The sequence below is a fragment of the Melanerpes formicivorus genome, unplaced genomic scaffold (genome assembly GCF_026170545.1).
Source record: "Melanerpes formicivorus ecotype bairdi unplaced genomic scaffold, bMelFor1.0.p_v2 SCAF_19, whole genome shotgun sequence".
NCBI classification, from domain to species: Eukaryota; Metazoa; Chordata; class Aves; order Piciformes; family Picidae; genus Melanerpes; species Melanerpes formicivorus.
Window position 1 is genome coordinate 7798986 of NW_027142371.1, and position 27984 is coordinate 7826969.

The window sequence follows — 27984 nt, forward strand, 5'->3', positions numbered from 1 at the left end:
GAGTGGCTGGAGAGTGGCCAGGCAGAGAGGGACCTGGGGGTACTGGTTGATAGTAGGCTGAACATGAGCCTGCAGTGTGCCCAGGCAGCCAAGAAGGCCAATAGCATCCTGGCCTGTATCAGGAATTGTGCGGCCAGCAGGAGCAGGGAGGTCATTCTACCCCTGTACTCAGCACTGGTTAGGCCACACCTTGAGTCCTTTGTCCAGTTCTGGGCCCCTCAGTTTAGGAAAGATGTTGAGTTGTTGGAATGAGTCCAGAGAAGGGCAACAAAGCTGGTGAGGAGTTTGGGGCACAATCCCTATAAGAAGAGGCTGAGTGAGCTGGGGTTGCTTAGCCTGGAGAAGAGGAGGCTGAGAGGAGACCTTATTGCTCTCTACAACTACCTGAAGGGAGGTTGTAGCCAGGTGGGGGTTGGTCTCTTCTCCTGGGTGGCCAGCACCAAAACAAGAGGACACAGTCTCACGCTGCACTAGGGGAGGTTTAGGCTGGATGTTAGGAAGAAGTTCTTCATAGAAAGAGTGATTGACCATTGGAATGTGCTGCCCAGGGAGGTGGTAGAGTCACCATCACTGGAGGTGTTTAGGAAGAGACTGGATGAGGCGCTTGGTGTCGTGGTTTAGTTGATTAGATGGTGTTGTATGATAGTTTGGACTTTATGATCTCAAAGCTCTTTTCCAACCTGGTTAATTCTATTCTATTCTATTCTATTCTATTCTATGGATACTGGATCTACTGGAGTTTGTCCCTTCCACTAGAACAATGGAGGACAAACGTGTGGCTCTGAGATTCTGCGATCCTTCTTGAGGTTAGTAGAAGGTCAATTCACTTTTTGAGGCAAAAGAACAAAATGAAAGTGTACCAGAGTTCACAGTTCCACTTAAGGAAGCAAACTCACAACAAAGTCTTTTCACTCTTATCATAACCCTGATTCTATCCAAAGTACATTTAATTTCTTAAAGTAAACATCCAAAGGTCACAAAGCATTCTGGCTGGTGCTTGTGCATGTGTTTGTGGATGCTTTCTTTTCAAATTAGGCTGACATCTTGATGGGTAGCAGATGTCTGATATCATTATGGTACATATGGGATCATTCATGTGCCAGACCAAATCATCAGATGTTCTAAGTGATATAGGAAAGAGACAAGGAACAACACAAGGAGGGGGAGTACCCTCAGTAATTTCCTACCTTTGGTAAGCCTTAAGGATTACCAAAGAGCATTATCCCAAGCAGAGGTTCAATGAAACTTACAGTTCAGGGAAAAATTCAGTGTTCAAGCTCACTAACTTCTGTCAGGACTTGATTCTGCCATTTTTTAAGATTTTTTTTGGGGTGGAGGGGTCAGATAATCACAAGGACTAAAATTATATATAAATATAAAAGCCAATAAGAAGTTGACTCCAAACCAGGCTACACAGGAAGCCAAAGACATGTCCCTTAGATCAGACATTCATATGTTTCTGCAGGGTATTCTGTTGAAAATCCTGGGAAAATGGCACAGAGAAGCCCTGCTTTGTGCTATGGACTTTGAACTCTTCACTGACTTCAGGAATCAAAAAGGAGCTTAAGAAAAAAGGAGACCAGGCACAAAAACTCTGCAAAAAACATGGAACAAAGGTGAATTCTTTACAGATAAGCAAACTAAAATCCACCTGGAAATCTGGCATTTTGTGCACAGTCATCTCTCTGCCTTGGCTCAGAAAAAAAAGCGCTGCAGAGCTGATGAGCAAAAAAATTAACGGGCCGGTGTAGTATGTGTGAAGGTTACGCTAAACTGCCCCGGAGGGCCCAGCCATCACTCATGCACTATCATATATACCTTACCTCTAGTTATTGCCAGCATGCGAAGAAAATCACTCACTAAAAGAGACAGCTAATGAAATGGTCTTTAGAAAAGGCTGGAGGGAATTCCTTGAAGCAGTTCTGTGGCTGATAGGGATATTTTTATTGCTAGTACAATTGACATTCCTAACGCTATTGAAACCTTCGTCTACTCTATGTGCTGATGAATAATCTGTTTGCCTATCATAATCAGAAACTGGCTGCATATGCACTGAAGAAAGAAAAGCTCAGCTCTACTTGAGCATACAGTATAAATTAGTATCTGTGCCTTATATTACATTTTAAACCCATCAGCTGGGTTTTACTGCAGCGTTACAGCCATTGTGAAAGCATAACCAAGCGCAAAGAGACAGTGATCAGAAGTAAATGCCTTCTTCACAATCCTTTATGCTTTTTTACGAGTGTAGGAAAACAAGAGCCATGCTTCACAAAGTCCTGTAGGTTATTACCATGTGTTAAATTGTGGTCTGCAAACACAAGCTGTTCTTAAACAAGAACTAAAAAAGAAAAAGCAGATGGTTCCTTTTAACGTCGTGTGAAACTTTTCTTGAACACAAGCGTATGCCTTCTCCCATCCAGCTGGCAATTCCCACATGGAAATGATCTGATTTTATCATTTCAGGATTATATTATTAAATTCTATTATAAAAAGGCACATTACCCTTAAAGAGAGAGGCACAAAGAATGCCAAGTGCTTTACAATAAAGCTGCTGAAAATATTTTTCCCTCCGTTGTCTAGTTGAAAATGTGTCCAGAGCCAATGGAAAAAGCAAACAGAGAGGATGAGAGGATGTGAGGAAAACAATAAATACCTGTGACTTCAGATGCACCACTGACAGAACTTCTGTGACTAAGATGCTTCTTTAAAACCCCATCTCACTGCCATTGACGGACTGGCAACAGCCTGCCTGCACTCAGTGAGGCTGCCCAAGGGATGAGGAGTGCAGGTGCAGAGCAGCAATCTGCTGCTTTAGTGAAACAGAGCATCGCTTCCCTACAGTTCTCACACCTCACGCCTGAACCTGCAGGATCAGAGCCAGCAGAAGTATTTGTTTTCTGCAGGAAAATTTATGTGTCTGTGTTAGGAGGATCCCCAGCTGAATGCAGGCTGGGGAGGTAATTATTCTTGATGTATCCCCGGAGAACAGAGAGGTTTTTGTTGTGTTGATTCGTGAGATCCCACCACTGTACCCCTCCCCACGCCCCAGCATTCTTTAGATCTGAGCTGTGTATAATATTTTGCTGTATGGAAAGAATGTTTCTAAAGGAAAAAGAAGAATGCATACGCAACCAGGCAATGGGTTGGAGGATTTAATGTTAGGAACTTTATTGATGCTAGGCAGAAATGGAAAGACTGAGGTGCGCCACTGCATTTGTGGACAGCAATACCTGCACTTTTGTGTTCTCTGTGTTACCTCTTATTTGGACAGCAGGTGTGAAACTAAATAGAGTTTCATAGAAAAACATGTGCTTGGTCTGTGCTGACTCTAAATTAGATGCGTTTTCATAGCTGCAGTGAAAGAGTGTTTCCAATAAGGCCAGTAGTAACAAGGCAGAACTGCAAGACAGAATAATCACAGCATAACTGTTGCAGGGGTATAATCATTAGCCAGGACCAACAGAAGTGGTTTTAATTCTCTCACGTTTCAACTACTTGCACACACACATATTTATTTCTCACTTTGCTTTTGTCTTTCATTTTTTCCTCAGGTGTAATATCTTTGATTCAGTTGAAACACTTCCTGATGTTCCTCAGTGAGAAGAGTGCAGAGATGTGATGTTAATTGTGGAGTATGAGGTACTTCAATGCCTGTTCCAAACAGAGTGTGGTGTCTCTTTGTATCCTAAATACCAGCTCCTCCCCTCCTTCTGCCTGCAGTGTTTTACTGAAACACTGAATTGGAGATAAATCATAAATTACCGCTTCAACAGAGAATCAAGAAGCACAGAATTGCTGCAAAGTGACCACAGAGGTCCCAGAGCAATGGAGACCTTATGCTATGCTGGGAGCCACAGGTGATGCCTCCAGGGCAGGAGTTTAACTGAGCATCTCCATCTATTGCAATCCAGCAAGACTGTTCATCATGTTTCCTTAAAGGTCTTTCTATAAACTGATGTTTGCCAAACAAATAGGCTCTGAAGTAGACCATGGGAGGAAATGAGTTGTCTGGACCAAAATTTCCAGGGAATTAAGGGATTTTCATAATCCTATTCATTTACCTCTGTTGATGGATTTCTTTTCTGAGGAAGTTGAGGTGTGCAGAAGAAAGCACTTAAATGGGTGGTGTTTCTTCAGAAAATATGAGATTAAAACCTAATCCAGAAAGCTAGTAAGCCAGTAGTTAAACTCTAAAGTCCTTCATTCAGTTCCCTATTCTGCCTTGTGCTAAAACAAACATAATAATACAAATAAATAAATATGTAATGGCCTGCCCGTTGGCTTTCCCAGCAAACCCTGTCTGTGTTTGTTTCTGGGTCTGTCCCACATTGCATTTTTAATTTCCCACCCTGTTTTGTTTCTGCATATCCTAATCATTCTTCTTTATATACCAAAACTGTACTCCTAACAGACAGCCCTCTAATTAATTTTGAACCTTTCTTTGAGAGCTGTTAAAATCCACGATATGGACTAATTTAGGAGCCAATAAGGTATCCCTCTCTGCAGGCCATTCTAGGGAGTTTCAACTATTGCTTGCACTTTATCCTCTAGATGTTTAATCTATACCTTTTTACAGCCAATATTTTTAAAAAGAAGTGGCACTAGCATAATAACACCACTTAGGAATCAAATATTAATGCTTTTCTAAATGTTTATTATGCTGTTAAATGAAAATATTTTCATGCATGGGCAGAACAGATTACTTCTGTTCTGCGATGGAATTGGCATTAAATCAAGTATTGGCCATTTAGCAACAGTTTCATTGTTCTCTCTTCTCTCTTAATTTCCTAAAACTGGAAAGAAAACCACAGGGGGAAAAAATAAATAAGAGGATTAGAGAAAATGGACTCACAGTGACAAGGGGTGATATATGTTCCAGTTATGGAACTATCAAAGTTCTGAACACACTAGTTGTGTCTTGTGTTTGCTTTACTAACCTGCTGTTTAGAAGTTGCTTTACTTATCTCCAGAGGCTGGATGTTAGGAAGAAGTTCTTCATAGGAAGAGTAATTGGCCATTGGAATTAGCTGCCCAGGGAGTTGGTGGAGTCACCATCACTGGAGGTGTTTAAGAAGAGACTGGATGGGGCACTTGGTGCCATGGTTTAGTTGATAAGGTAGTGTTGGATGATAGGTTGGACTCAATGATCTCAAAGGTCTTTTCCAACCTGGTCCATTCCATTCCATTCCATATTGCACTGGAACTGATGTTATTAATAGAGGAACCAACAGTAAGACAACTGTGATAGCTTCTATTCTATTCATGTGTGTCAATTTTTGTGCTGGAAGATGACTGTTTACTCTGACCACTAAAATTCCAAAATCTTTTGTCCTGCCTGCACCCTCATTTCAGTCAGACTAAAGAACCTGCTCTCCAGAACCTGACAAATCCCTGAGTCTGGCACCTCACCATGGGGTTTACTGCCTCATTTCCAATTCTAGCCTTTTTTGTGCTTTGCACACCTCAGGGGGTTGAATACATAATTTCATGTGAATGGATTTGTTTTGCAGAATTTCTGGTATTCTTGATTGCTCAAAGTTCCACTTGGTGGTTAAGTGTTAAAGTCAGAGCTCCACAGAGCAGCAAGAGAGGGTGACTCAGAATTGTTCTCTCTACTGTCCTCCTAATACACACTAAATTAGCTCTAAATCAATGACAGAAAAGAGTTTGGGGAGGGTGTAGGGGTGTGGAATTTTATTCTCTTTAAATATTAGTCTTTCTGTGGAGAGTGCCTAAGATCTATGCCTTTTTTAAAGAAGAAATTATTTGGAAACCTTTTGATGAAATGATTTGCAGAGGGAAATAAGGACTCAGTGTGGTCCCACTCATCAAGGAAGGAATGCTCAGCTGAGGGATCAGGTTATTAGCTGGAAGGATCAACTGACACCTTCTCAGACATCAGGAAAAAACCTTGGGAAAAATTAGAGTAGAGTAGACCAGACCAGACCAGGTTGGAAGAGACCTTCGTAGTCATTGTGTCCAACCCATCATCCAACACCATCTAACCAGCAAAACCATGGCACCAAGTGCCCCATCAAGTCTCCTCCTAAACACCTCCAGTGATGGTGACTCCACCACCTCCCCAGGCAGCCCATTCCAATGGGCAAGTACTCTCTCTATGGAGAATTTCTTCCTGACATCCAGCCTAAACCATCCCTGGTGCAGCTTGAGACTGTGCCCTCTTGTTCTGGTGCTGGGTGCCTGGGAAAAGAGACCAGCCCCTGCCTGTCTACAACCTCCCTTCAGGTAGTTCCTTTTAAACACTCAGTCACCTGGAAAGCTTTAGTCAGAAGTTTGAATCTGCACAGATGCCAAAGCCAACTTTCTGCAAGGTCTGTTTTCACAGGTCACTGGGCTGTGCTAACTGCTCTATTCAAGCATCTTCATCATTTCACCAAAAAACCCCAAACCAACAACCCAAAAAACAAACACTTAGGGAAGTGTAACAATTTAAGCACTTTCAGCTGGAAAAGCTTTGTGGTGTTGACCACACCCTTCTCAGCAAATGGAGAAGCCTTCTCCTTCCTATAACAACCAGGAGCTGGAGCATGGAGGCTATGCTGCAGAGCTCAGACAAAAGCCAACCCTCCTTCCCTAGCCGTGCTCCAAGCCTGGCAGGACTTGCCTATTCTGGTAGGTGGCTTCTTTCCCTTGCTCAAATGGATTAGGTGTTTTGAGAAAGAAAGGACTCCTCAGCATTTCTTGGAAAAAAAGTTTTATTCTGTCGTCTGCCCTGGAGCTGGTCTGAAGAGAACTGCTGGGTTATCCTGGTTTGCAATTGATTTTTTTGCTGAGGAATTTCCTATTTGTTTTAAATCTGCCTAGCTGGCTGACAGCTTTTTTTCCTCGATATCGTGAGCCAGGACACTGTGATTCACCCTATGCTCCCTAGCTGAATGTCTAAAGCCTGGATGGTGTTTCCTTGTATTTTTGGCTTTGCATTGAAAGGAAATTGAGTGAGTGTTGAGGAAGGTGGCCAGAATTGCTCTGTATTTTCTCCCCCAGCACAGGCACAGCCAATGTGGAGCTTGGGAGCTGTCCCTGTTGAGTAGGGCAGAAGGAAAGTCCTACAGAATAGGAATGGCTCAGGATATCAGGTAGTGATAGGACTAGGGGGAATGGAATGAAGCTGGAGGTGGGGAGATTCAGGCTAGATGTGAGGAGGAGGTTCTTCACCATGAGAGTGGTGAAACCCTGGAATGTGTTGTCCAGGGAGGTGGTCGAGGCCCCGTCCCTGGGGGTGTTTAAGAGCAGGCTGGATGAGGCTCTGTCCAGCCTGATCTAGTGTGGGGTGTCCCTGCCCATGGCAGGGGGGTTGGAACTAGATGATCCTTGTGGTCCCTTCCAACCCTGAATGAAACTATGAAACTATAACACGAGATAACCTATGCTCTTGTTGGGAGAGTGTTCTTGGAAAGAGGGATGAAATGTGATTTATGCAGGTCAAGGAATTATTTACACATACATCTCCCAGCCTCCATCTGTGAAACAAGCCAAGCTGGGCAGGATGATCTTACCCTGACAGAATTGAGTGGTTTGGAGTTTGGTATATGACATTCTGGAAAAAAGATGCTCTTTTGTTTCAGAAAGTAGGAAACTCATTATCTTTCATAAACTGTATTTCATTAAGTTATAAAATGTGATAGTTTAAAGGTCAGTTATCAGTTAAAATGGGTTAAAGGCAATAAAATGTTTCAGGTGGCAGCATCGGGAAGCATAATTCTCTTCTTCTGTATTTGTTCTCCACCAACAGCCAAGCACTATGTTTTCTAGGTATTTTTCTTTACATGTTTTAATTTATTCCCCTCAAATCATTCTGAAACTCAATATAGTCTCTGCATCTGTAAGCTATTTAGCAAAAAGTGGAGTGGCATTGAAAGGTGGCTGGGTCTTCTTTTACATTTGGTGTGGTGGGGTTTTTGGGGGGGTAATTGTTTGATATTTTGTTTTTGTTGTTATTTTTTTTGTTCAGAGATTTTTCCAGATAGTTGTTGCAGAGAAGGATTTCTTTTGAGCACAAACTAAACATGTCTCCCTGCCTTCTCTGTGAGGATTAAAAAATTCATGAGAGTGGTTTGCAGCATGAGGTCTTCTCCACAGCCCTGTTCAGCAGGAGAGGGAGGTAGCAGGCACATCACACACTTGTACCCAGGCACATCACACACTTGTACCCAGGCACATCCATCTTTCCAGCTGCTGAGGCAGCTTTTTGGGAGGGCACAGAAAGTGTTACCACCTCCAAAGCTCCTTAAAATTCACTGGTGTCTCTTTGTAGCCTTGTGACCTTCAACAGACAGTTCTCTTCTGTTAAATGCCTCCAGGCTTGGACTGGGTTTGTGCTACTCTGCATATCCAGCTGCTAAGTACTAGTCTTTTTAGTCCAGAGACTCCAGATGTCTCCTGTCTTACATCCCAGGCAATTCACTCTGGTTTTCATTTGTTCTCCATGGCAGATTACTTGGTGTTCCCTCCTATACCCCTCCCTGCTTTCAAGACCTAAAGACCCTTTTCTACACTACTCTCCTGTTGGTCTAATATGTGTCTTATGCTTCAGGTCACTTTCTGGGCTGAAATGCAAGGACTATTATATCCAAGTTAATGAATGACAACAAATAAATCACATTTTAGAAAAACCCCACAACTCTTGTTGCTGCCCTATGTTAGGGCTGGTTTGTAGTGTGTTTTTATTTGGGTGGGTGGGTTGGTTTGGTTTGGTTTTGGGGGGCTTTTTTGTTTGGTTTGGTTGGGATTTTTTGTGTTTTGTTTTTTTAAGAAACAAAACCACCAAAACCCAAAGGTAGCTTCGTTTTAAATTCTTATTTTCACACATCACACAGCCTGCAATTTACCACCAAATGCGGGAGGGTAGGGCACTAAAACTCCCTAAAATACTAATCTATTGCAAAACATTTTGAGATCCACAAACTGCATTCATTTGAAACCACTGCACTACAGAGAAGCAGGGCTATCATCTCATGGATTTCACAGGTGCAGTGCTAAGAAAAGAAAGAGACACCACTGATCAGGAAAACCTCTCTGGCTGAATATTTCAAGCAAACTCTCTACAGCTGTAATTTGGTAGTCATCACAGTACATCTCAATAAATCACATCACTAGTTATGTGTAAGGCTATCATCTCTGAATACTCCCCTCCTTTAGACAAAAAGCTTTGTAAACAATATCAGCTGCTTGGTGTTGCCTCTTAAAATGTGTAATTAAAATCATGATCTCTCAGTGGCTACTTTGCCAGGTGATGCTGGCTGTTATTTTTGTCAGCACTTACTCTAAGACTCTGTGCCAAGAGTTGTTTGTAACAGGTCTTCATTAAGAGAACCTCAAAAAAGTTTGAGCACCAATCACAATGTAGATTAGCAGCAGTCCTTGGTGAAATGGAGAGCTTGGTACTGAGGACACATTTCTAGAAGTCCTTCTTCATATAAACCAACTTGGAAAATAATAAGCAGGGACAGATAGGGGAGATAAAGAAGAACAGAAGCCAGGAGATGAGTAAGACAGAGACGGAAAAACAACTTGGCTGTACTTCAATCCCTCATTACTCATATTTTCTTCCATTGTGGAGACTGATTGCTCTGAGAATTCAATCCTGTTACCAGCTTCTTTATCAAAATTGTCTTCAGAACTACAGTCCATTGGAAGAGCTGTTAAAATAAAGTTGTTTGAAAGTTATTCTCCTTCCCTTCCAGTGCAAAGTGCTGCCCGTAGCAATGACAATGATCCAGGAGAATCATGGTTTTAAATGGAAAGCAGTAAACTGTCAGTGTAAGATTTAAGTCCTGGTGAGTGAGCCCTGTAGGTTTTGCACTGCTGTAGCTGGCTGCTGACAAGTGGCACTGAGAACTTCCCAAACTCTGCAGAGGCAAAGTCATATGTAGAGCTCATAAGGAAATCCTTCTTTGGAGAACTATTAACAAAACCCACCTCCTTTTGGAGGCAACACTGTCTGTACTGTAGTGGAGAAGGTCACCTATTAAGTGGGGTTCCCTTTACATACCTGTTTCATGAGCTGGTTTTGAGACTAGAAGGAGTGGGTTTTGCTGGCTTGCTGCATACTTGTACCCTTTATGGATGGTGCAGAACACCCTTGCTAAGAGCAGTGCCTCTGAAAATCAAGTAAATTTAAATCTTTTACATTTTCTTTCCCCTCAAAGTACTGTGTGTGTCTCTTCAAAGAAGGCCTGGTATTGGTCTGCCAGAGCATTTCCAGCTTTGAACATGAAACATTCAAGTTACTGAGAGAGGATCTGTGGCTACTCGTAAGCTCTCCAGATGAATATGGATTAGACTGAGTTTCTGCCTTTCAGCTCACCATAACCAGATACTAAACTGTTTCACTATTGTAGGGGTGCATATGGCTGAGGAAGACATAATTTTCTTCTTCAATGTAAGGTCAGTGTTTAGGGCACTTTCTTGAATATACTCTACAGAAAAAAAAATGCCTCTGATCCCTGTTATACACATGCTTGGAGACAGAAATGCAAGCAACACTGAGTAAATGGCTTGAGAATTTGGAATCAAGGAAGTAAAGAGCAGGCAAAGATGTGCATTGTCTGTGGTGAGCACATTCACAGCCTCAAAGCATGCAGTCAAAGTAAATGTCTCTTCACTTTGTCAAATAGCTTTGCACTCCTGAACATCTTACATATGCTTTCTTTCTCTTCCTGAGATTAATATATGCCAGGCTTTGACAGCTCTACTTGCAGTACCATCCCAGGTCCATGCCATAGCTTGTCCCAGTGAAAGGCACAGAGCCCCGTGGGTAGGGGAGTGTGCAATCCAAATACTGCATTTCTAAATAGGATGCAAAGGTTTGAATTATGGGGCACAATTAGCTACTAATTGGCCATAATGTAAGCCCCTTCTGAATGGACATGGTAAATATTGAAACAAATGGGCTATTATTTTTCAGACCTGAATGCTAGTCACTTAAAATGAAAAGCTAATTTCAGCCTGGGAGGCAAGCTCTATATTTTAATCAAGCATGACAGATCAAGAACAATAAATGAGCACTTAAGGTGAGAGGATATTTATTTCCCTGTTGCAAGTTTCTATGTGATAAGTTATATGGCCCAGTGCAAATGAAATTGAACTGTAGCTTTGCTTCAGACCTTGAGGAAATCACAGCATAAAAACCTGACTAAAGAAAACACCACAAAAGGGACCACATTTTAAACAGAACAAGTATTAAGCAATTTTGCTGTTAAAGCAGTGCTTAGTCTGCTATTGCATAATTAAATACTTCACTAAAAGCCACAAAGAGCTGGGATTTTACTGTGGCAACATTTTGCTCTGCAGCTGTCCTGCAGAGTATTCTCAGAACTCAAATATTGAAATAATATCTTAGAAATTATTTGATGAAGGTCTCTTATTGCTGCAATAATAATCTGGTGTTCCCTTTTGTTCAAGGCACATCTTCATCTTCAATAACTGTAATTGGCTTTGTTACAGTGGGAGTCAGGCAATGTTGATGAGACATTTCCCTCCCCCCCCCCTTATTTTCCAAGTGTTGAGTTAAAATTCTGATATTGTTCTTTTAAGTACTGGCTAACATTGATTTTTAAAAGCAGAGCAATGAAATTAAGTAAGTTCAGATTGATGTTTTCTAATAAATTAAGCTGCTTCCTGAATCAAACATTGTATATAATTTATACAAGTAATGTTCTGAAGAACTCATTTCTGTCTCAGGCTGTGTATAAATAAATTATCCTTCTTAATATTTCAGCACAAGCAGTAGAGCTGATGTTGCTCTGAACACTTTGGGGTTTCTTTTATCCCAGCTGCAAAATATGGACCAATTCAACATATGGAAAAGGTTTATAATACTTGTAGATTATAGAGGGTTATGTTGAAAACACTAAAATACATCTCTCTGTAGTGATATCCTCAGATGAGATCTCTTGCAAAATACCTACTGGGATATTTTTTGCTCTGTCAGTGAGTAACTATTACAAGCTAATGAGAGGGGGGAAAAAAAAGGTTGGTAATAGGAAAAAGAAAGAATTTAGCCAAAAGAACTAACTAACACACTGAATTTGCTGGTATTTCCAACATTTAGTATTGCATGATTATTGCCACAGATTAGTGCTTTTATTTATATATATATATATATATAAAACTTGTCCTCAATGTACATCTCTCAGGTGTGTTTATGTCCTTTCTGGCTTCCTGCTACAGCTGTGTGGTGGTTTGAAGCTGGGACTTAAGAGCTCAGATGGGGGCTAGGCTGAGAATCCCTCCCCTCTTCTTTCCCAATAGAGAGGAAAAGAAAGGAAAGGAACAAATCCACCAAGAAATAATTTGGGTTTAGCTTGGAAATAGAGGGGTAAAGAATTTTCTTTAAACAGTGTATATATATGTGTGTAACAATGATAGGTAGGGTTCACAAGGGTAAGGAACGAGGATGGATGGGAAAAAGGAAATATGAAATACAATACCTGTCCCTGGAGGTGTTTAAGACCAGACTGGATGGGCTCTGGCCAGCCTGATCTAGTGTGGGGTGTCCCTGCTCATGGCAGGGGCATTGGAACTAGATGATCCTTGTGGTCCCTTCCAACCCTGACTGATACTATACTATACGGAGTCCTACCACAGGCACTGGAAGGAATATTGAGTATTACTGAGGTCAGGCAAAGCTGTGGCCAAGTATTGGAACTTCAATTTATAGCTAAAGAAATGAATCTAAAAATATTTCTCCCCAATCCCCCACCCACCCCTCCAGAATGTGCCTATTGAAATTAATGCAAGAAAAAGGGCAACTGAATTCAGAAAATCCAGGTGCCACAGAGGTCAAATTTAGAGGCTTTTAGGCCAGCAGATCTGTGGTATATCTTAGGGACATAAAATTAAATCCTGCTCTGAGTAATTCTCCAAGGAAAGCCAAACACAAAGATTCTCCTATTTACTCTGTGCTGAATCTTTGTCTCTCTGAAATGATGAAGTCTGTCTTTTGAGAGAAGCCTGTGAAATCATGTTTCATTAATAAGTCCTTTGCCAGAAATACAATTCCATCAAGTCTATATGGAAAACCTTTTTGGGTACTAAACAAGCTTTCTAATGCTGTCATTTTTAACCTCAAATGAAGCACAACTCTGACGATTTTTCAAGGTAAAATTCAGGTCTGCTGAATTATTTTCTAAAAATCAGATTTATTTTTCAAATAAACCTATTGTACATTTTTTTATGTGCTATTTTTTTAAACCAGTATAGAAACAACCATTTATTACTCCTAGACTTAAGAATATAGGGCCTACATCTTTGACTTTCCTCCACTGGCAGCTCCTTTTGGGAGTTTCTGTAGAAAATGTTTGTGGAAATGGCTTAAAAAAACAGATCCTATGCAGAGCAACTCTTCCCTGGTAGGTTTACTTTCAGAGCTGGCTGTTTCAGGACCTTTGAACCATCATATCTGCACCATCATAGCTGCCAATGTGTTCTTATTGTTTAAAGTATTTTCTTTTTTTCCCATCTGCTTTGTCATATCCTTTATTTTCTTTTCCACTATGTATATCAATTCATTCACCTGTGAATGCCTTTCCAGCTCTTATATAAGCACTCACACATGCACACACCAGGCATTTTCAAAACATAACCCTTTGGCAGAGTGGGGGAAGGTAGAAAATCAGCTAAGATTAAAAGATTCAGTTAAAAAGCACAAGCTAGGAAAGGTCCTGGTAAACCATATACATTGGCAGGCAATTGCTTCTAGATGCAAATGTTCATGGCTCTCTGTACCCAAACTCACTTTTCTTTTGTGGGAATAGGATGAACCAGCCTGCAATGCAATCCTTCTACTGTCTTCTTAAGAGATCTATTCACCAGTCATCAAGTAACCCTTGAAGGAGGTAGCATCCTGTACTGGAGAGTGGAATCTCACTGCTATTGAAGTTTAATACTTGAGAAATTAAGAAGGAGCTAAACGATTGTGATACAGCATTTAGCTTACACTTGTGACACTTCCCTTGCTATTGTTTCTTTCTCCTCCAAGGACTAGGATGTTGTTGTAAACTATGAAGCACCCTCAAGATTGGGGTTGATCTTAGAATCAGCACTAACTTCTGAATAGAATTCCTGGGAAGAAATGCCCCAGATTCACCAGAAGTCATTTTACCATTCATGTGCCTATTAAAAACTGTCTTTGCTGGCAAACTTCAAGTAGAATTATTACCAACCATCTCAATGAACCTTTTTTTGTTCAGAGAATTAATCACCTTGCCCTCCTTGCTCCCATGAAACCCTTTCAGGCTCCTTCATTTGTTGCTGTCAGAGTCTTTCAGTTTCCCCAGCTGCACAGAAATGAGGAAACCTGAGCCCTACATGAGTCTGTAAAAATTAAATTAGTATTCCTCTCATACAGCCAGTGAAACACACTCAGTAGTTTTTAGATTGTTAGTAATTCTTCTAATGCATCTAAGTTTGCCATGAGGAAATGGAGGGGTGCATTGATTTCCATACTGTTAAAAACTTAGTTGTGAACTCAGGGAAAACACCATATTTCTAGTCTTGTTTTTCTAACTGGGACTACAACTCAGTAAATAATAATAGTGTCACAAATGTCCTTGCTGTTTATTAGGTATTAAGGGTGCACTCATACTGCCTATAGATTTAATGGCTTTATTGGATGTTTCATGTTGCATTTTGGAGACTTTCTCTCTCTCTCCTGCCTAAAGGTGCAAGTTCATGTCAAGTGTTCTGGCTCAGTCCCTTGTCAGACTTGTTTAAAGGAAAGATGAATACCCTCATCCTATCCAGCTTTCCAGATACCTATGTTCTCTAAATTTTGATTTATTATATCACCTTTCCAAGTAGTTCTCAAATCAGTCATCAAATTCAAAAGGCCTGAGTATTAGATTCCAGACCCATAGCCTGTACAGTCTGTCTTTCCTCTTCTTTGGTCATACTGCCCGTCACCAGGAGTGAAAAGCTGTTCACAAGCAAAGGTGTTTCTTCGTCACATGCTTCAGAAGCCAGCACTTGACAGATGGAAGTTAAAAAAGAAGCAAGTTGGCTGCCGGAGGCACATCTTAATTTGTCACTCAGCTCAGTTTGTTTCGCTCTTACTGGTTCACTTAGCTGAACTCATGACTAAAAATTAACACAAGGAGGGGAAAAAGTGAAAAAACAAAAAAAGTTAAAAGTTTGGGGTTGCTGAGCCTGAACAACCAGCACCTGAAAAGTCCAGAGAGGCCAGTGGGCACCCTGGTGCTTCTTGCCAAATGTTGTTGGTGGATCATGAGGACCGTACCAGATGTGGCTGTGTTCTCCAGCATGTCCCAGGATGTCTGCTGTGGTTGGGCAGCCCCCCACTATAGAGGGACTAGTGGGCTGCTGTAGCAGCTGGCAAGGGAGATGTAGGAAGAGCAGGATTGTCCCTGCCTGCACTGTGAAATAGCTGGGCAGGGAAAGGGACTTTGAGCTTTTACAGGAACTCATGAATAGCTACCCTGTGACTCCTATGCAGCAAGTGGAAAAATAATAGTTTCTGATCTTTCCCAATGAATACATAATAGAGAGCATAAAGCAAAGCTTGCAGAGACAAGAATAAAGAATATTAAAGATCGTATTTTTCTGGCACCCTTGGTTCGTCTTCTAGGTTTTGCATGATGGCTTTTGCAGTCAGAAATGGTTGCAACTGTATGGAGCAGAGTCTGTACTTGCAAGAATCCATTTTTGCTGCCAAATGGCAGCTAGAGAGCTCAGTACCTGACTGCCTGAGCAACCCCAGCTAAGCAGTCATTGCCCAGGCATCAAACTTGTACCCTATCTTTAGGGGGGAAAAAATAGAAAACTTGTATAGTAATATAGATTGACATTAAGTGAAATTCTTAATTAACATGTATAAAGAAAAAAGTGACAGGAGGCCTGTTCTGCTGGTGAAAGCTTCAAATTATTTGGGAAAATCAAAAGAAACTAATCTACACAACAGGACAATCTTGGGCTAGTTGGGGATATCCTAAATGTTCATAGAGGCTATTTCCATTGCTATTTGTTACTATTAATGGATGGAGATGGAACAAGCAATTGTAAAGACAATTTAGAGTTGTTTTACTTTTCTTCTTCAAATCTCATGATAATTTTCCTATTAGTCTTTGAAGTATCTCCTCTCTGATAACAGATGGGAAAGCGTTTTCTTAGTTAAAGTAATCTCTATGGGAGAGATGGAAATAAAACAATTGTGGATACTATTTGATGAAAACAGAGCCTTCATTTTGTATTCATGAGTGGTTGTAAATATTTGCACAAGCATCTTTTTTCCTACAAGGATTCTGCAGAACCAGAGGCAAATTTCTTGGGGAGTATTCCCCCAGTGAGAGTCCACCATCTACCCTGAGAGCTCCTCAGGAACCTGGGAGATAGTGTGGGATGAGCAACCCCAGTCACACCACACCGCTGCTGCTCTGTAATAAGCTGAGTGCCTAAAGCAGTAGCAGTCATGGCAAATTCACAGGCTGAACTGTGAACTGTCTAGGAAATAATTTTTAATGAGCAAGGTAATTAGAAAACTCATCACATGTGTTTGTAAATAATTGAGGGGGAAAAAGAACTAAATATTAATGAAAGAAAATTTTAGGTCAGTGCTGTTATTCAGAGCCCAAACTGGCTGTATCCTGCATGCTTCACTTTTTAATGTGTTTTACCCTTTGGAGACTGTTACAGAGATGATCTGTATCTATTTATAGTTTGCCTGAAAATTGATTACAATAAAGGCCAAGCTTTTGTAAGTACAGTCAGTGAACATTCCGCTGCCATCAGCAATGGGCTCTGCTTTGGTAGACAAGCAGACCCCTCAGCTGGCACAGGTGATAGTTTAGTGGTGATGAGTTTCCACTGTTTCAGAAACAGCAGAATTTTCTATGTTCATTCTTGTGGCAGTTCAAATATTCTTTGGTATGTTTTGTACTTCTTCCTACAGTCAAAAAAGTCAAGCTACCTCCCCTAGCCCTGTGCATCCCAGTCATCTGCTATTGGGGTGAGTCCTTCCTAGGACTGCTTACAATAGTTAGTAATAAGTAATTTGATTAATTTGAGAAGCATCTCTCTGTCACACATTCTAAGTGTGGGGACACCTGTGCTCAGAGCCCTCATGCTCCTCCTCCTACAAAGATTCATCCAATCACCTGAGCTCCAACAGCAATAAGCATTGTACATCCCAAGTGAAGCGAGAACTTAGAATGATAGGATATAAAAAGGGGCATCTCCATTCAACCCACCTAAACTCTACCTTATTCTGGAGTTCAACTCCACTGCATGTACAGTGCAACCAGTGAAACACCTTGGCCCTCAGAGGCAGGTTGTGATACACTGTCATTGCTTATCATCAAATATCCACAGCTTGTGGGTTTGGTTCTTTTGTTTTTGGTTTGAGTCTTTATTTATCTCCTCCTCAAATTGCTTTCTTTACCCAGCCATCACAGCCTGGTCCTTTTGCAGCAGACACCCCTGGCATGTTTCAGCCCAAACTCCAGCAGCAGAAGGTTATGTTTCATTTATTCTTCTTGCCTCTCTTATTTCCATGCTTTCTGTTAAATTAGGCATTTGAAATGTGTGTTATTTTGAGTCTTTGGAGGGCAGCATACACATCCTTCCATTTGTATTTGCTCAGTGATAATTACAGGATGTGTCTCTTCAGTATTAGTCAAGCTCATAGCACGGCAGCAACACGAACCCAGCATTCAGGGAGCAGCATCAGCCTGTTAAAACAATCCCCAGTGCATCATCCTGACTTTACATGAGAGAGCTGTGGCTTTGTACTCCAGTGCAATGCACTGGAACAAAACCCCCTGCTCAGTGTGTCTGGATCTGTGCTTTAAAAAGTAGAAGGGGTGGGGTGGGGGGGAAAGTGTACTTATGTTTCTTCTTTGGCAACATAGAGGTAATCATCTTTATGGAAGAGCATCAGCCCATAGTGATTGATCCATGAAACACATCATCCCTGCTGCCTGAAACAAAACAGGATGAAAAGGTAGCAGCGAGCTGCTGTCGCTGCGTGAGCAGGTTTTGTTGTGCCCCTGTGTCCTCTCCAGAGCACCGTCCCTGCAAATCCACTGACAGCTCAGCAGGCCCTGGGAAGCCTTTCATACCTGCCTGTCCTGCTCAGTTACAGACTGAGGAAAACAACTGGCAGGTTCAGGAATTCATTTCAGACTGATTTTGCAAATCTTTCCTGGGCTGCATGTTAGAGAGAGGAAACCTTCTGTGGGGTTATCCAGTTTATTTGAGTAAAATACTAATTCACATTTGTGTAATGTGTTCTGAGTTTGGGCATCCCTGACAGAATACAGAGAGAAAAAAAAAAAAACAAACTGCTGTAGTTGAAGTAAACTTGGAGTAAGTGAAATGGAGAGCTGCTCCTCACCACGGCACCATCACCTAAGAGAAGAGAAGCAGTTCATCACCCTGCAGAGGTGACAAGTAAACTGCTGGCTCCTGTGGGCACCACATAGTATAGCCTGAGGGCTAGTTAAGGGTGGGGACCTTCTCTGAGTTTAGTTTGTCCACTCCACAAAAAGTTTTAAACGAAATGCTTCTGAAAGAAAGTGTGACCAATGGACTCACAGGCTGTAGAAGCGCTGAAATGTCACACAGGCAGGCAAATTCTGAATCCTGAGAAAGGCACAACCTGAAGGCTTGTTGACCACATCAATATTTTACTGAGCCTGAGAATGTTTTGAAGAAGCTGAAAACAGAGGCCAGGTGCTTTGGTCCCCAGGTCATTCCAGTTTCCAAAATAAATGTGGAGATTTGTAACAGGCTGGTGTATTAATTAAAGCAATGTTTTGCTCTTTGGAGAGGTAAGCCACAGAAGTGACAGAAGAAAATAGAGACAGGAGCTGCTTGGTTTGCCAGTGCTTGCTTTTGATTGGCTCTCAGCTCTCTATCATCAAAACACTGACTTGGTTACATTGTGTTACTTGACAGCATAACTAACAACTCATGTTAGTGAGGATTTAGTAGAATTAAACTCAGTGTTAAAATTAGGAATGTAGTGAGAAAAAGTTACAGGAGGGAAAAACTATCCATGGTCTACTCTCACTCAAAATCCTACTATTCATTCAATGGTCCACTCCTTTCTTTCGATATAAACAACTTTCCCATGGTGATTTTGTTTCTAAGGATACTTTTTAGCTATTCTCTATATGAATATCAGAAAACTAACATAGTGCAAAATAAGCAGATTGATTTCTCAGTTGGAGCTCCATATATTGCTCCATCTGTGATCTCTTTGCTGTTGCCTTCCATGTGAGTCATATCTATAAGCCCTGTGGACCAAAGCTGCAGCAGATAAGGTTGCCTTTGACCCACTGCATGGATGATCAGGGAGGGATGATCTCAAAAGCTCTTCACTTGCCCTGAAAGCAGTTTAGGGCTCAGAAATAAATTGTCACTGGTAAGGAGAGCAGGTACTCAGGTGCTCTCAGATTCAGTGAGGAGACAGCAATGTTTCTACACATTACTCTAGCCTTTCAAATGATGTTTCTGCACTAAGAGGAGCAATAGAAATGATAGCGTGACACAGAACAGGGCTCCTTAAGGTGGATGTGTCACTAAAGAGCTTTTCCCTGCAGTTACAGAAGGCTCCAGCAGAAAAGAGTGAATTCTTGTAAGGCTGTTTCTGTGTAGTCACTGAGAAAAAAGCCTGTTTTGTAAAATGGACTTCTAGAATTGGAGGAGACAGCATTTCAGAAAAGATTTGGGGCAGACCAGTTCAAAGCTGCCTCAGGACTGTATTCACTACTCCCAGCCATGTGCAAATGGAGGTCAGCGCACAGACAAGGGACAAGGACCTACGGATGTGATACCTATCTGAGCTGTGTACAACAAATTCATTTAATTAATGACCTACACTTTGTTTCCTCTCTCTAAGATAATTCCCACTTCTCAGGCTCATTCCTTGCAGGTTGAGAATTGTAATTTCTTGTAGATATTTGAGGGTGATATTCCCCAAATCTTAGAAATGTCACTGTCTGACGCTAGAGTTGGATGAACCACACCTACTCCACGTTGCTGACAGCCACATCTGGCATGGTGGTAACAGGAGCATGGATCAGCCTCTATTGAAGAGCTTGGGTCAGAAGGGATTTTTAAAGGTCATCTGATCCAGCTTCCTTGCAATGAACAGGGACATATTCAACTAGAGAAGGTTACTCAGAGCGCTATTCAACTTGACCTGGAATGTTTCCAAGCATGGGGCACCTACTGCTTCTCTGGGAAACCTGTTCCAGCATTTCACCACCTTCATTGCAACCCTCATCTGTAACCTATTGGACCACCTGTTCTCTTAACAGCCCAACACAACCTTAGAGCTCACTGTCTAGGATCATCTGTGGTTGTGTATGTGTATTAATTCCTGTTTATTATTGCTACAATTTAATTAGCAATATCTTTTTTCCAGCTGTCCTTGATACTTCTTGGAGATCAGTGTCTGACACAAATACAGATCACTGCCTGCAACAGCGGATGAGTAGCTGGCAAAAGAACTCAATGAAATAATTTGCTCTGGTGATTTTATTGGCATGTGTAAGTAAAAGTGTTTTAATTCTCCTCAGCGAGTACATTTTTTATGACCTGCATCACTGAAATCATACTTGTGGTGAAATGAAATAATTCAAAACCAAACAAGAAAAAAAACCCATAAACACGAAAAAAAATTCTCCTCTCTTCATTGCATTTGGATGAATGTAGTAAAGGAAAATCCAGTCTTTTAGCTGACATCAAATAGTATTGCTTTTGGGAGTTAAATTTGACATTCTTTTTTTTTTTTTCCTGGTGAGGTTTTTGAAGCTTAAACATACCTTTATTTCTCTCCCTTTGCTTCCTCCTCATGTCTCTGAATACTGGTAAATTAAAGATGACTGAACACTGGAACAAGTGGGAGTGCTTTCATTGCCACTGGCATATTTAAAAGCAAGTCTTAGAATAGAATAGAATAAACCAGGTTGGAAGAGAGCTTCAAGATCATCGTGTCCAACCTATCATCCAACACCACCTAATCAACTCAACCATGCAACCAAGAACCCTGTCACGTCTCCTTCTGAACACCTCTAGTGATGGAGACTCCACCACCTCCCCAGGCAGCCCATTCCAATGGGCAATCACTCTCTCTGCGTAAAACTTCCTCCTGACCTCCAGCCTGAACCTCCCCTGGTGCAGCCTGAGACTGTGTCCTCTTGTTCTGGTACTGCCTGCCTGGGAGAAGAGACCAACCTCTGCCTGTCTACAACCCCCCTTCAGGTAGTTGTAGACAGCAGTAAGGTCACCCCTGAGTCTCCTCTTCTCCAGGCTAAGCAACCCCAGCTCCCTCCACCTCTCCTCATAGGTCTTGTGTTCCAAGCCCCTCACCAACTTTGTCGCCCTTCTCTGGACACGCTCCAGCAAGTCAACATCCTTCCTAAACTGAGGGGCCCAGAACTGGACACAGTACTCAAGGTGTAATTCACCCACATGCACGCCAAAGGGGGATAAAGACACAAAGCCTTTTTTGCTCATACTAGCATCACAATCAAGCAATTCTTTGGAATATTTCATACATATTCCATCAGATTATTTTTTCTTGCCTGCATTAAATGACATATTTTATGCTAATTTCAATTTACAGCATTCTACAGCGGCATTATTTCAGCCCTCCTTTCCCAAGGTTGGCAAGCAATTAATCTGGCAAATAACAAGCTCTCTAGTTTGTAAACGCTCTATGAATATCTTTTATATGAGAAGTCACTTAAGCATTAGCATTGTCTAAGGAAGAAGTGGTAGGAAACAATAACACACCACTGAAAACAGTTGTTCATTGTAATGTGAAAATTATAGATAAGTTATTTTCATGCACACCCATGTACTTTTGTGTTACGACAAGGGAATTACCTGTGTAACTGAGACAAGAATTGGTCTCAGTGGCTCTAAATGGCAAATTGCCCTTTGTCAAATTTTGTCACTGATGCAAGCAGGAGCAAGATTTCCCCATGACTGAGTGGACAGCGTGGTCTGAACAGCTAGTTGCAGGACACAACTGTAAAAAGACAAGATGGGTAAGTAGGAAAGGACATTACTGCCCATTTTATCCTTGAGCCTTCTAATTCACAGATTTGGTATTTTGTAACATTGGTTGTTCTGGGCTGATTTTGTACTCTTTTCATTCTTTAACAGACAGCCAACACAAAACTGACAAGATCAGGCTCTTGGTGCTTTGTGCATGTCAAATGTTTGACAGCAACATTTTGCTTGTAGTTTACCAACACCTACCTCTGAGAGATCAGCCAAAAGTACATTGCTGTAATCCATCTTGTGCTAAAATGGAAGATTTAAATCCCTGAAGAGATCTGGTCAAGACAAGGGCCAATTCAAGCAGCTCTTCCATAACCTCGAGTACTGAAATGTGTATAGGCTTGAGAAGGAAGAACTACAACACACCAAATGTGTCTGTAGAGCAGCACTGGAAGCAATAGGACTATTTTCTGTTCAGAGAAGCAACAGGCAGCTGCCTAAATGTTAAACTGAGGAATGATACAGAGAAGCAGCCCCATGTACCTTCTGCCATTTTGTCTTCATAGGGGAGAAGATAGCATAGTCATTGGAAACAGAGCAGATAGATGCTGCTGTGGTTTCAAATATCATCTCAAGAGTCACAAACCCCTGCAGGTCTTTTTCTTTGTGACTTTCAAGGAATAGAATAGACCAGGTTGGGAGAGACCTTTGAGATCATCGAGTCCGACCTATCATCCAACACTATCTAATCAACTAAACCATGGCACAAAGCACCCCATCAAGCCTCTTCCTAAGCACCTTCAGTGATGGTGACTCCACCACCTCCCCGAGCAGCATATTCCAATGGCCAATCTCTCTTTCTATGAAGAACTTCTTCCTAACATCCAGCCTAAACCTCCCCTGGTGCAGTTTGAGACTGTGTCCTCTTGTTCTGATGCTGGTTGCCTGGGAAAAGAGACCAGCCCCCACCTGGCTACAACTACCCTTCAGGTACCCTTCAGGTAGTTGTAGAGAGCAATAAGGTCTCCCCTGAGCCTCCTCCAGGCTAAGCACCCCCAGCTCCCTCAACTTCTCCTCTTAGGGCTTGTGGTCCAAACCCCTCACCAGCTTTGTTGCCCTCCTCTGGAAAGTGCTAGAGAATAGCAGAATAATGCTTTGTGAGTGCCTGACCTTGCCTTTTTCCTGTTACATCTCACTGCCTCTCTTTTGATGCAGTAAGCAAAATTTAAAAAGCCATCAGAGGAAGTGAAGTTTCTTGCTTTGGTTTGTTTTTTTCTTTAATAAAGATATTTTGGTAGGTCTTTAAATAATGACTCTAGGTTGTAGATTTGTCGTGCAGACTTACCAGCAGGCAATTAAAGATCAACATTTGCAGTCAGTTAGATGAACCAGATGTATTCCTGGCAAGGGAGAGCTTGAAAAGCAGCAGATTTTGAAATATCCTGACAGCCCTTAATCTTCAGAATAAAAGAAAAGAAAACAATAAAAAGCCAACAAACAAACCCCACAACTCTGCTTAGGAAGGCCTCCAGTATGTAAATTATTTAGTTCCTCATGTGTTACTTAACAGTTCTGGTTTTTAGACTTTTGATTGTTGGGGACTTAGTAAAAGAATAGGAAAGCCCAATCTATCTTCTCTGGAAATAAAAGGAAATGTTCCTAAGGAACTAGAATTGAGTCTGTAAGAGTAATGTGCAGTGTTTTCATCTTCTACCCTATTTTAAATGAAATTGCTGCTGGTTTTTTTCCCCCCATTTCTTAATGGCAATAGATCTCCTATAATGGAGAGACACTCAGCAAAGTAATGTAGTGAGATTGTGCTAACATGATTTTGCCAAAAGCAATCAGTATATGTTAGGTATATTGTAAAGGAGAAGACACAAGATTATTTTCTTTGTAGTAGCTGCAAAATCAAGAGGAAATATTGACCCTTCATTGCATAACCAATAGATGCCCTTTTCTGTTTTGAAGGAAAAAGACAAAAGAACAGTGACATTAACAAACTGGGAGAGGTGCAGTTGGACAGCAGAGGGATGCTGTGAGAGTCAGGGAAATCTTTACTGTAACAAAAGCAGTTTCTTAGATCAGAGGCTGACATCTCACAACTGCTCATGAGCCTTTCCATTCTTAAATAGTATAGGATCCAGCCTACAGGCTGGATCAATGCAAGTGTGGGTGTGCCACTCTCTCTGTCTCATTCACCTGCTTAATATCCAGTTCAGTGGTACCTTATACAGGCAGGTCTTTAACAGTCTTTGCAAAGTTATAACCTCTGTAAAGTGTCTTCTCTCAGCTTTGGAAAGTAGACAGAATCTGGCAGCTTCACACAAGGAGTCTGAATTTCTCCTGACTGGGATAAATCTTGGATTTTTTTGGAGTTTAGGGGTACAAGCTAGAACAAAGAAGGTTCCACCTCAACACAATGAGCTGTTTCTTTATGGTGAGGGTGACAGATCACTGGAAGAGGATGCCCAGAGAGGCTGTGGAGTCTCCTTCTCTGGACACATTCAAAACCTGCCTGGATGCATTCCTGTGATCCTGCTTTGGCACAGGGATTGTACTTGATCTCTGGAGGTCCCTTCCAACCCCTACCATTCTGTGATTCTGTGAAAACTTCATGGAAAAGAGGAAAAAAACCTAGAAGTTCAGAGAGTATTCTGCATAAAGCTGTTGTATTTTCTGAGTTTGCTTTAAAGACAATCAAGATTTGTTTTTTATAAGGAAGTCTGATAAAATAATGAAAAGTTATCAACTTGCCTTGCCACATGACATCCACTTGTCATTCTGCCTCTGCCCAAAATAACTGGCTGCCATTGTTTACTAGAAGCAGCTTAGCTAGAGCACAGAAATGCAATCACATTTTTCCTTGATATTGGACAAGATAAGTTGAAGCAACAAAAACAGCATTAAGTCTAGGGGTATTTTTCATTTCCATATATATTTTTATAGCTCTTTCTTTGTTTGTTGCTTTGGTTTTGTTTGGTTTGTGGTTGGTTGGGTTTTTTTCTGTGATTGAATTCTTCCTTTGATATTTCAGGGCATGAGTGTATCTCCCCCATCCTAAACTGAAGCTTCTGAAAATAATCCTAAACCCCTCTTTCTCTACTAAATAGTTTACCAGAGGAATAGCACTGGTCACCCAGAAACAAGCTGCAGCAGTGTCAGAACCAGCTGATCTGCAGTAACCTGAGCCTTTCCAGCCACTCCATAACTGATTAAAAATCAATCTTTTGCTAGGTCACTTTAGCGAGAAAGGGCAGCAGGAGCTTTCTTCATGTCTATGTTCACCTGGGAAATGATTTAACACTGACATTTCTTATTTCATAGGTGAAGGAGTCCATTTGGCTTAAAACCTCCAGTTATTTTGCAAGTATCATTGCAGAAAATAATAGGCTGTTCTTGAAAGCAAGCCTCAATTTGAGACTGTATTTTGCTGTATAATGAATTCTCTGATTTGTGGCAGCCTTGGAGGCTGTAAAAACTCTTCCAGCTTGCAAACCTGGAGTGCTATGAAAGTTTTAAGACATTAGATATTATTTAGTGAATTATTGAAAATGATATTGTTTGAAAGGCTTGCAAGCTTAGCAGAAAGGGGGATGGGGGTGGGGGTGTTGAATTTGAAAACAAAAGGAAACTAACTGTCACTGAGCCAGCCAAGGAAAAGCTGTCCAGAAGAGTACTGTACGCTGCTCCAATATCTTTCTGAAGTGTGGCAATTTCCATACATCTGTTATTTGCAGGGAAATATCAGGTCTGGGCTTAGGTGCAAGGCACACACTAAATAACCAACAGTTTCATACCTAATACATTTTGTCTCTATTTATGTAAAATGCATGTTGATGCTATTTGAGGAGGTATGGATTAATAAAACACCTGCCCACCACACGATTTGGTGGAGGCATGAATTGCTTTTTCTAGGACAGGTTTAGCAGAAACCCATCAGTATATCTTTGATTTTACCTCTGGACAGACTTGGGATAAAAATCTATCCAACTAATTAATCTATCTAGAGACCTAGTTTTAGTTTAGTGTTTCCTATTGGCCAGTTGTGGGCAGCTCTCAGCTCGGCAAGCAGGGATTGGAAGTTCCTTTTGGAAGCAATAATCTTCCTTTGTCTGTATAAGCAGTCTGAGTCTTGCTCAGGTTTGGTGCAATCTCAGGTGTCATTTCCTGCAGCATCTCAGTAACAGACCTTGAATTCCTTTGTTAATTCTGGTGTATTCATTCTTGGGTAGCAATTTCAAGTAATCAAATTCCTATGCAATCTTTCAAACACCAGCCCCCTGCACTAGTTACACCCTAGTGATTTTGAATCATGTTCTAGTCTGCAAGTCAATGAAGATAAGATAATTAATTACTGACCTGAAACAGTGACATGCTGTGACATGTAACAGGCAACTCCATTAGCACATTAGCATTACAAATGTAAACTTAGGATTAAAAATAGTAGCTGAATTAATATTTCATCTTATTTCATCTAAACTGTTTGAGCTCAAAATGCAACTGGAAATAATTTTCAGTGAAAATTCTGTTGGGGGGGGGGGGGGGGGGGAATGCAATAACCAAAAGGAATTGCTCAGATTTTAAATTGATAGTTCAGTATGGCAGAGAGAATAAAGCAGGTGCCTGCACAGCCATATAATGCAAACAACATTAAATTAGACTAAATTTTTCTTTTGAGTAATAAAGGCAAAAAACCTTCTTTGTCTTTGGGCTAATAATTCATTTAATCTGACAGGCATTTTGAAAGTTTTGGATGACTTAAAATGGAAGTTTCTGGGGGATGCTCTGCACAGATAGATTTTTATACTTGGCAGCTATCATAGCATTTTACTCCTGAAAAAGATTTTGTACTCCAGGCATACAATTAGACACAAAGCACTGCATTCATCATCTCTTTCCCAACTTGCTATCATCATTTGTCAAAATCTTTTCTCAAATTTTTCTGACCCTGTCAAAACTGGATTACATGCTCTTCAGAAAGAGAAGTCTTTCAGCTCAGCTGAAATTAGTAGGAATGGGTTTTCTCATTTAGGATTAGCCCTGCTAGTTGTGGTTTTGCTAAAACAAACTGGTGAATTCACAACTATTTTGATGGGTTTCATGACTACATCATCTTTTTTTGACATATTTTTGGTCTTTTTTTTCCTACTGCTCAGTTTCAAGTTATGAGTTCTAATTGACTGATGACAAACAGCAAGCCAAAACCCAAATCTCAAGTAATCCTTGGGATCCAGCTGAAGCCAAGACTGCTTGTGAAATATAGATGGTGGCTGCTGTGTTAAGTTGCAATGGCAGCATGTGTTTTCTTGCATAATGTCCTTAAATATTTAGTGACAAATGGCAGTGCTATCCCACAGAACATCCCTGAGACATTTTATGCCTGTGAAATGCCTCTTGCAGAAGCCTTTCCGTTGCAGCTTCCATCGTGGCATAAGAGCAGAGTCAGCTCCTCCTGCTTCACAGAAAAATCTACAAAGCCCATTCATAGATCATCTCCCTACAAGCTGCTCATCCCAATTTTCTTTCCAGATCCCCAGCATGTTCGTTCAGCTGTCCAGACAGACATGCAGTGATTGTTCCATGTCTGAGATAATATCGCCTCACACTGATGCCTTCCTTGATGGGGCCGAGGTTCCTCCACTCCACTACATGCTGACATCTCACTGATGCCTGGTGGGAGTGACTGGGAGCTGGTTCTGCCACCCATCAGAGGAAAACACAACTCCCCAGGATGAGTCATCTCTGAGTCAGGTTGGTCTCTTCAGTATGTATTCAAAGCTGCATAACAAAGGTGAACTTCAGTCTGTCATACACTGTATTTGATAAACACATCTAGAGCCTCCCTTATCTCTTCCACACAATAATACTCCCTGTACTATCAGTTAGGACAAAACACTACATAATTGAACAGTATTGATCTCAAAACTGAGTTACTAGAACAGGAGCATTTCCTGTGTATTTTCAAAACAAAGTCACTGTGTTCCTGTC

General features: G+C 41.2%; 1 long non-coding RNA gene across 1 annotated transcript; it reads left to right on the forward strand.

Annotated features, from left to right (window-relative positions):
* The first annotated feature begins 1474 nt into the window (after nt 1–1474).
* On the forward strand, nt 1475–27607 carry LOC137447123 (uncharacterized). The gene is made up of 4 exons (XR_010988793.1): nt 1475–1616; nt 3552–3639; nt 20408–20532; nt 27526–27607. It is a non-coding gene; the product is annotated as an uncharacterized lncRNA (long non-coding RNA).
* Nucleotides 27608–27984: the final 377 nt, after the last annotated feature.